Here is an 8,091-nt window from a genome sequence, read left to right on the forward strand (position 1 = left end):
TGCTTGTGTTTTGTGCCATGTGTGCTTATCCGCTGCACTACTGCCCAACCCCCATTCTCTCTTTAAGAGCATTTTTTCTTTTTTTTTTTTTTTTACATTTTATTTATTTATTATTGGAGAGAGACAGAGAGAAATTGAGAGGTGAGAGGGAGATAGAGAGAGAGACAGAGAGACACCTGCAGCACTGCTTCACCATTTATGAAGCTTTCCCCCTGCAGGTGGGGACCAAGGGCTTTGAAGCTGGCTCCTTGTACACTGTAGCATACTGTGCGCTTAACCAGGTGCGCCACCATCTGGCCCTCCCTTTTTATTTCTTGTTGATAAAGGGTGAGAGATAGATTGAGGTGCAGGGAGATAAAGAAAGAGAGACACCTGCAGCACTGATTCACCACTCATGAAGCTTTCCCCCTACAAATGGGGACTGGGAGCTCAAACCCGGGTCCTTGTGCACTGTAACATGTGTACTCAGCCAGGTGCACCACTACCCGGCCCTGTCTGTTAGTGTTTAGCAGAACCTCAGCTCTGAATTTCCTTAATCAACTTTACTTTCACGTTTTTTTCCTTTGTTATTTTTTTCCCATTCTGCTTTCTCCTGGCATACTTAGTTATTATCTTTCCACCTCTTAATTTTTTAAATATTTATTTTATTTATTTATTCCCTTTTGTTGCCCTTGTTTTACTGTTGTAGTTATTATTGTTGTCGTAGTTGTTGGATAGGACAGAGAGAAATGGAGAGAGGTGGGGAAGACTGAGAGGGGGAGAGAAAGATAGACACCTGCAGACCTGCTTCACCGCTTGTAAAGTGACTCCCCTGCAGGTGGGGAGTCAGGGCTCGAACCGGGATTCTCATGCCGGTCCTTGTGCTTTGCGCCACCTGTGCTTAACCTGCTGTGCTACAGCCCGACTCCCACCTCTTAATTTTTTTACCCCACCAGGGTTACCACAGAGACTTGGTGCCTCTGTGAAGAATCCACAGCTCCTGGTGTTAGTTTAGCTTTTTTTTTTTTTTTATTTTTCTCACAGAAGAAAGAGAAATTGAGAGGGAAATAGAAATGAGGGAGAAAGAGACACACCTGCAACACTACTTCATTATTTGTGAGGCATCCTTCTTGCAGGTGGGGACTGGGAGCTTGAACCCAGGTCCTTGCACTTGGTAATGTGTCTCCTCTACTTGGTGTACCACCCAGCGCCTCTACTTCTTAAATTGAACGCCTCAAATTTGGTTTTCGTGTTTCATAATAAGTACACATATGCTGCAAATTCTCCTCCAATTGTTATTTTACTTGGCTCACACATGTTTTGTTATATCAGGCTGTTATCTGAAAAATATGTTGTTAAATTGGTTTTCTTTTTTATCAGTTTTCAGTTTCCAAATATGTTTTTCCTCTTTTTTTTTTTTTTTCCCCTCCAGGGTTATTGCTGGGGCTTGGTGCCTGCACCATGAAGCCACTGCTCCTGGAGTCTATTTTTTTCCCCCTTTTGTTGTCCTTGTTGTTTTTGCCCTTGTTGTGGTTATTATTGTTGTGGTTTTTGCTGTTGTTGTTGTTGGATAGGACAGAGAGAAATTGAGAGAGGAAGGGAAGAAGACAGAGAGGGAGAAAGAGAGACAGACACCTGCAGACCTGCTTCACCGTTTGTTAGGAGACTCCCCTGCAGGTGGGTAGCCGGGAGCTCAAACTGAGATCCTTGAGCCGGTCCTTGCACTTCATGCCATGTCCACTTACCCCGCTGTGCTACCACCCGACCCCCATGTTTTCCCTTTTAAATAAAGTATAATAATGCCTTGAGAGGTGGCGCAGTGGACACTGCATTGAACACCCGTGCATGGATTTGCAGCGCCACATGTGCTACAGCGATGCTCTGGTTCTGTTCTCCTCTCTCTTATAAGCATGCATGTATATATATCCAGAGCGCTGCTCAGCTCTGGCTTATGGTGGTGTGGGAGATTGAACCTGGGACTTTGGAGCCTCAGGCATGAGAGTCTCTTTGCATAACCTTTATGCTACCTACCCCTGCCCAAATACATACATCTTTAAAAATGTGTAATAAAATCTTTCCCTAAGGAAAAAGGTATTTGAATTTCACAAGCACCCAATTTAAGAAATACAACTCAAACTTAATGCCTATCATCGTTTATTTTTCACCAGATGTACGAGATTAAAAAAAAAAAAAAAAAAAAACAAGTACACCATCCCATCTTCCTGGCTTCCTCCCTCAGAAGAGACGGCAGTTACTAATTTAGGGCAGATTCTGCGTGTTTCACTTTGGCTCTCTTTTTTTTGTTGTGGTGCTCGGTGAATGTGGTCTATAGATTCTCGGGAATTCACTGAGGCTTCTTTTGTGGCTAGTACCTAGTCAGTTTCTGAAAAACGTTCCAGGCACGTTTGAACAACACAGATGTGCTCAAGCTCTCTGTCAAAAAGACAGACCTAAGCTCTATCAGATCACTTCCTCTGGGATAGCTGCTCAAGTCTTTCTTCTTCTTCTTCAAGCAAAAGACCAAGCCCCAGAGTTTATGAGTTGGCTTCAAGCTTCCACCCTGGTGAAGTCCTTGGTCAGTCATCACAGAGAAACATAGCTGAGGTTATTACACTTTATAGGGATGACTTTTAGAGACACCTGAATGGCCTCAGCTATCCTCTGGCAGTCCAATGTTTGGCACATGGAAGGTTCTAGCAGAATCTCATTGAACCAACTAACGGGTTGTCTTCTGGGGGTGGGGTGGGGGTTGTGTCACACCAAGGTAGGACAGTCCCTCTGTGGTGCTTGTGAGGGGACCAGGTCCTCTCCACATATTGCTGCTTCAACCTGAGCTAGACCCTCTTCTCCCCACTTCGGTATCTGTCTGTTCCAAATCTCCCAATTCCACACCCATCCAGCATCTCCCCAATTCCTTTCTGCAGCAGAGTAAGAGTTGGCTCCATTACAGAGTAAACAGGAATCATAAGGGCTGAGCCTTTGTGTCTAGCTGTATTTAGTGCCTTTCCTCCTTTCTGTTCTAGGTTATCAGTGACTAACCCTGCTTCCTTCTATCCTTGTCTCTACCCTCTCCGGCCTCTCTGCTTTTTATCCTATTCATTATTCCCTCTGTTTCCCAGACTTCCTTTTCCAAACCACCCTTCCTCAAAAGTAGTTGGCACACTCTTCCCCACCCCCCACAGGTCAATGGAGCTTCCTCTTCTTTCTCTTGGCTCTTATTGGCCACCAGGTTCTAAAGTGGTGTCCCATCCTTTGTGTAATGATCACAGCGTGTTTTTTCAAAGCCTTCTCCTGCCTAGTTGCCTCAGAGTCCACCTAGTCTTTCCTTTTGTCTTCTTTCTACCTTCTTCCTTGGCCCTTTGATCTTGAAGCATCAGTGATGGATCTAGTAGTTTCTACTCTCCGTCCACAGGTTTTTTATTTCTCTACATGCTAGAAAGTCACGTATATCATTACAGAGGAGTACAATTTCCGCTAAACTCTGCAAGGCACTACCAGGGAACAGAACTGACCCATTGTCTACAGACGACCCCATTTCCCAAGAAGGTGTCAAGACACTGCAGGGTCTGCCTGGAATGCTGTTTAACTACTGATAAGGAACTAGAGCTTTTACAAAACCATGCAGTGCCAATAAAACATAAATGATCTACTTGGGGCTGAGGTGACAGCATAATGGTTCTGCAAAAAGGCTCTCTTGCCTGAGGCTCTGAAACTTCCAGGTTCAATTCCCAGCACCATCTCAAGCCAGAGCTGAACAGTACTCTGGCAAAACAAACAAACAAACAAACAAACAAAAAATAGCAGCACGGTAAGAGGAGACACTGACACTTGTCCCTGTTCTAGAGCGAGTTTCCTAACATGGCCCCAGGGCTCAGCAGATGAGGCTCTGGAATAGCAACACTGGGTGAACCTCTTGACTCCATTCATTTCTATGAACTTCCCTGACTAGTGCAGCAATCACTTGCAAGGAGGCTGGTGTTTCTTCAGCACCTGTGTCCTCTCCTCTACACCCCGAGAACCTGCTCTTTTGCAGGGATCCTTGTCTTTTGCGTGATTGATTGCATGCTGTCAGGATTAGGATATGAGGCACTGCTTCATCCTGCAGGAATTAGGATCAGTTAACAGAAGGAGGAGTGGAGACCAAACGCATAGGGTCTGGAGACAGCGCCAAGGCTGCAAATGGGGGAAGCGCTCAGGCTTCTGTGTCCTCGTGGCTTTCCAGATCTGCAAATGGGGACACTGACTCCCGGGGACAGGACACTCGCTGGCGGCGTTGTGTGCAAGTGTGAATGTTACTTCCTCCTCTCCGGCGGCTCTGAGAAGCCAGGCGGAAGATGACAGGCTGAGCAGCCCCTTCCCATCCGGTCACCTTTCGGTGCCAGTGTGGCGGGAAAACATCCACGGCTTCGCCAAAGGCGCCATGGCGAGCGCAGGAAGTGCGTCACCCCGTGGGCGGTGCGAAAGACGGTTCTGACCAATGAAAGCGCCGCGTTTGGCGTTCGCTCCGCCCCCTGAGGGGCGGGGCCTGTCCCCGCCTTCCTGCCTTGGCCCGCGGCAGTCGGGGCTGCGCTGGGGGTCGCGGTGGGTAACTGGGGGCGCCCGGCTGGCGGGGAAGGAGGCGGCCGGGAGCGGAGAGTCCAAGGTGGGGGCTTCGGCGAGCCGGAAAGTGGGGGGCCGGGCCTCGGGGTCAGCCCGTGTGCTGTGACGGCGTGGGGGCCCGTCTGGGGAAACTGAGTCCCGAGGGGAGAAGTGCGGAGCCTCGGGTCTCGCCGGAGAGGCGTTTGCAAGCGTAAAAAGAGACGATTTTGATGAAAATAAAAGGAAAAACGTGAAATTGGCGCGGGGACCCAATGAGGGACCCAATGAGGGACCCGGACCTGCGGGCTGGGGTCGTCTGTGTCCTGGGTGATGCCCCATCCCACCCACCCCCGTGACACCTGCAGGATCGCGGGTCGAGGGGTCAAGGGTCAGCCCCACCAGAGGTCAGAGGTCAGGCTGCCCGATGCCCGGGTAGCTGAGTGACCCCGGTCAGAAGGTGGCTGCTGGCTCTTCCCTCCCAGCCCACCCGCCGTGCCCGGACCCCACGGAGAGCAGTTCCCCAGCTTTGGGGTCCGCACCCCCCTGCGCCCCCGGTCTCCTGTCACTCGGGGGTCTCGGGGTCTTGCAAGACACACCTGCCCGCAGGTAATGGGCTCCTGCCCTCCCCCCCCCCCCCAGCACCCCAGTTGTCACCGACAAGGGACTATTCTGCACAAGCAGCCCGTCTCCATTAAGTCACTGCCCTTGCCTAGCTCCTTTTTATTCTTTAAACCCCAAATCACAAGAGTTTGAGGTTTTTTGTTTTTTTTTGTTTCTGCCACTGCTGTACTAACACAGTGAGTCCGACGCCCCTACAGCCTTTTCTGTATTTATTTATTTATTTATTTATTTATTTATTTTTTAAATGGACACAGGCATGGAGAGGGAGAGAAGAGAGGCATGTAGACCACCGTTTGTTAGTTTTGTAAATATATTTAAAAAATATATATTTATTTCTTTATTCCCTTCTGTTGCCCTTGTTGTTTTATTGTTGTTATTGATGTCGTCGTTGTTGGATAGGACAGAGAGAAATGGAGAGAGGAGGGGAAGACAGAGAGGGGGAGAGAAAGACAGACACCTGCAGACCTGCTTCACCGCCTGTGAAGCGACTCCCCGGCAGGTGGGGAGCTGGGGGCTGGAACCGGGATCCTTCTGCTGGTCCTTGTGCTTTGTGCCACGTGCGCTTAACCCGCTGCGCTACCGCCCGACTCCCCGCCGTTTTTAAATTTATCGTTAGTTGATTTATTTTAATGTTTCCACCCCGGTTCATAACAGCTGGACCTCGGGAGCCTAGCTTGACTGGCTGCACCGTTCCTGGTGGCCACCCCCTTACCCCCCTCACTTTTTTTTTGTTTTGTTCTTTTTTTTTTTAATATTCCCTTGTGTTGCCTTGGTTTTTTATTTTATTTTTTTTATTGTTGTTTTATTATTTTGTTTATTGTTTTTTATTGTTGCCTGCTGTCGCTTCCTCTAGTCGCCAAATCTGGCCAGTTCCCATGGAAATTTGGATAATGTGGACATTCACAAGCATTTCTCCTTGACTCTGCATACGTGGCGATGCTCCTGGGTTGGTCACTTTTCAGGGGCTAAGCTGGTGCTGGGGTCAACGCCATCTGGCCGGGCTCGAACCCTCTGTGTGGTTGAATTGGGTTTGCTTGAGCCCCTCCCTGAGTGTAGCTGTGCTTGGGAAAGATGCCGGCCTTTCCTTCTCTGTTTGGAAATCTAGGTTTCCGAGTCCAGTCTGTGTCAGCCTTAGCAGATGATGCGGGGAGGGTTTGTGATTTCTCTGACTCGGGGTTTGTGTAAGATTTGAAATCGTTTCAAGTTGGTAGGAGTTTCATAGCGAATTAAAGAGTTTATTTGGTATGGAGATAAAGCCATCTCATAAAGTGTTCCCAATGCTGGTGAGATCATTTAAAGTATAAAAATGTAGTTTTGGATGAATGTCCTATGATTTTGGTCCTATTTAGAACTTAAGGTTATTATGTTGTTTAAAATGCTTGTATTTACAGTTAGTTTCCTTTTTTTTCTTTCCAAATATGTATATATATGTATTTTTCCAATTTTCTCTGAAAGACTTACCGAAAAGTTTAACCACTTGGGGGAAGTTTTTTTTTTTTTTTTTTTCCAGAGGATTATTTTGGTTTTGTTGATCTCAGATTAAAAAAAATTTTTTTTTTTTTATTTATCTATTCCCTTTTATTGCCCTTGTTGTTTTATTGTTGTAGTTGATCTCGGATTTTATGCTTCTTTTTTACTTCATTGATTGCTGCTCCTCATGTCCTTTAACTTTTTAAGATTTAATTTATTCTTTTTGTTTGTTTTTTATTTATTATTTTTATTTTTATTTATTTATTTCCCTTTTGTTGCCCTTGTTTTAGTTATTATTGTTGTTGTTATTGATGTCGTCGTTGTTGGATAGGATAGAGAGAAATGGAGAGAGGAGGGGAAGGCAGAGAGGGAGAGAGAAAGACAGACACCTGCAGACCTGCTTCACCGCCTGTGAAGCGACTCCCCTGCAGGTGGGGAGCCAGGGGCTCGAACCGGGATCCTTATGCCCGTCCTTGCGCTTGGCTCCACTTGTGCTTAATCCGCTGCACTACCGCTCGACCCTGTAAGTCATTCATTTTTATGCTCCTTTAAAAACAATGCAAGTATCCAGAGCTCTTCATTTTCCTTGGCTACTTTAGTTGTCTCTCATCAGTTTTTATATGTAGCGTTTTGTTATTTTATTCTTTTAGTTTAAAACATCTTCTAATTTCCATTATAATTCCTATTGGAAATGATTTAGAGAACTTTTTTTTTAATTTTTTAAGTTTTTTTTTTTTTTTTAGAGCGCTTTCTTAAACCCCGGTCTTTTTTTTTTTTTTTTTTTTTAAATCTTTTTGCTTCTAGTTTCCACTGTTAGTGCCGTGGTATCAGAGAACACAATCAAGTTTGAGATGTTTGTGTTTAGTGAAGCTAGCGCTTTCTGGTTCCGTGTGTGGCATTGTATAGCTGCCCTGAGTGTGGTTTAAGAGTTCGTTTTTTTTTTTTTTTCCCGTTTTGTTGCCCTTGTTTAACATGGTTGTGATTATTGATGTTGTTTGTTGGCTAGGACAGAGAGAAATGGAGTGAGGAGGGGAAGACAGAGAGGGAGAGAGAAAGACAGACACCTGCAGACCTGTGAGGCGACTCTGCAGGTGGGGAGCCAGGGGATCGAACCGGGATCGTTATGCTGGTCCTTGCGCTTTGTGCCACATGCCCTTAACCCGCTGGGCCACCGCCCGACTCCCAAGAGTTCGTATTTTTAGCTGTTTATTTGATGAATGTCTCCTAGGTGAATCTTTTGCTGTGTTTTACAAATCATTTACCTTACTGATTTTTTTTCTTTTTCTTTTGGTTTCTTAATCATTGAGAGGATATGTTAAAGGTCTTCCTGTATGGTCGTACATTTGTGTGTTTCTTTTTGTCGTTCTGACCACTTTGCCGTAGCAGTTTTGAGGCTCTGCTGTTTGATGCCTGTGTGTTCAAAGCTGCCCTGTTTTGAGGACG

The 8,091-nt window shown here is 46.2% G+C and overlaps 1 protein-coding gene across 3 annotated transcripts in view; it reads left to right on the forward strand.

Annotated features, from left to right (window-relative positions):
* Positions 1–4,473: 4,473 nt before the first annotated feature.
* The window catches only part of NSMCE1 (NSE1 homolog, SMC5-SMC6 complex component), a 23,590-nt gene continuing 19,972 nt past the window's right edge, over positions 4,474–8,091 (forward strand). For 2 of the 3 annotated variants that reach the window (XM_016190437.2, XM_060172761.1), the window contains exon 1: positions 4,506–4,621. The gene's annotated coding sequence lies outside the window, so the exon portion shown is untranslated. Of the gene's footprint in view, positions 4,622–8,091 lie in introns of all 3 variants that reach the window. The other variant, XM_007527954.3, reaches the window with a different exon arrangement.

The sequence above is a fragment of the Erinaceus europaeus genome, chromosome 15, assembly GCF_950295315.1.
Source record: "Erinaceus europaeus chromosome 15, mEriEur2.1, whole genome shotgun sequence".
In the NCBI taxonomy this organism is placed as follows: domain Eukaryota; kingdom Metazoa; phylum Chordata; class Mammalia; order Eulipotyphla; family Erinaceidae; genus Erinaceus; species Erinaceus europaeus.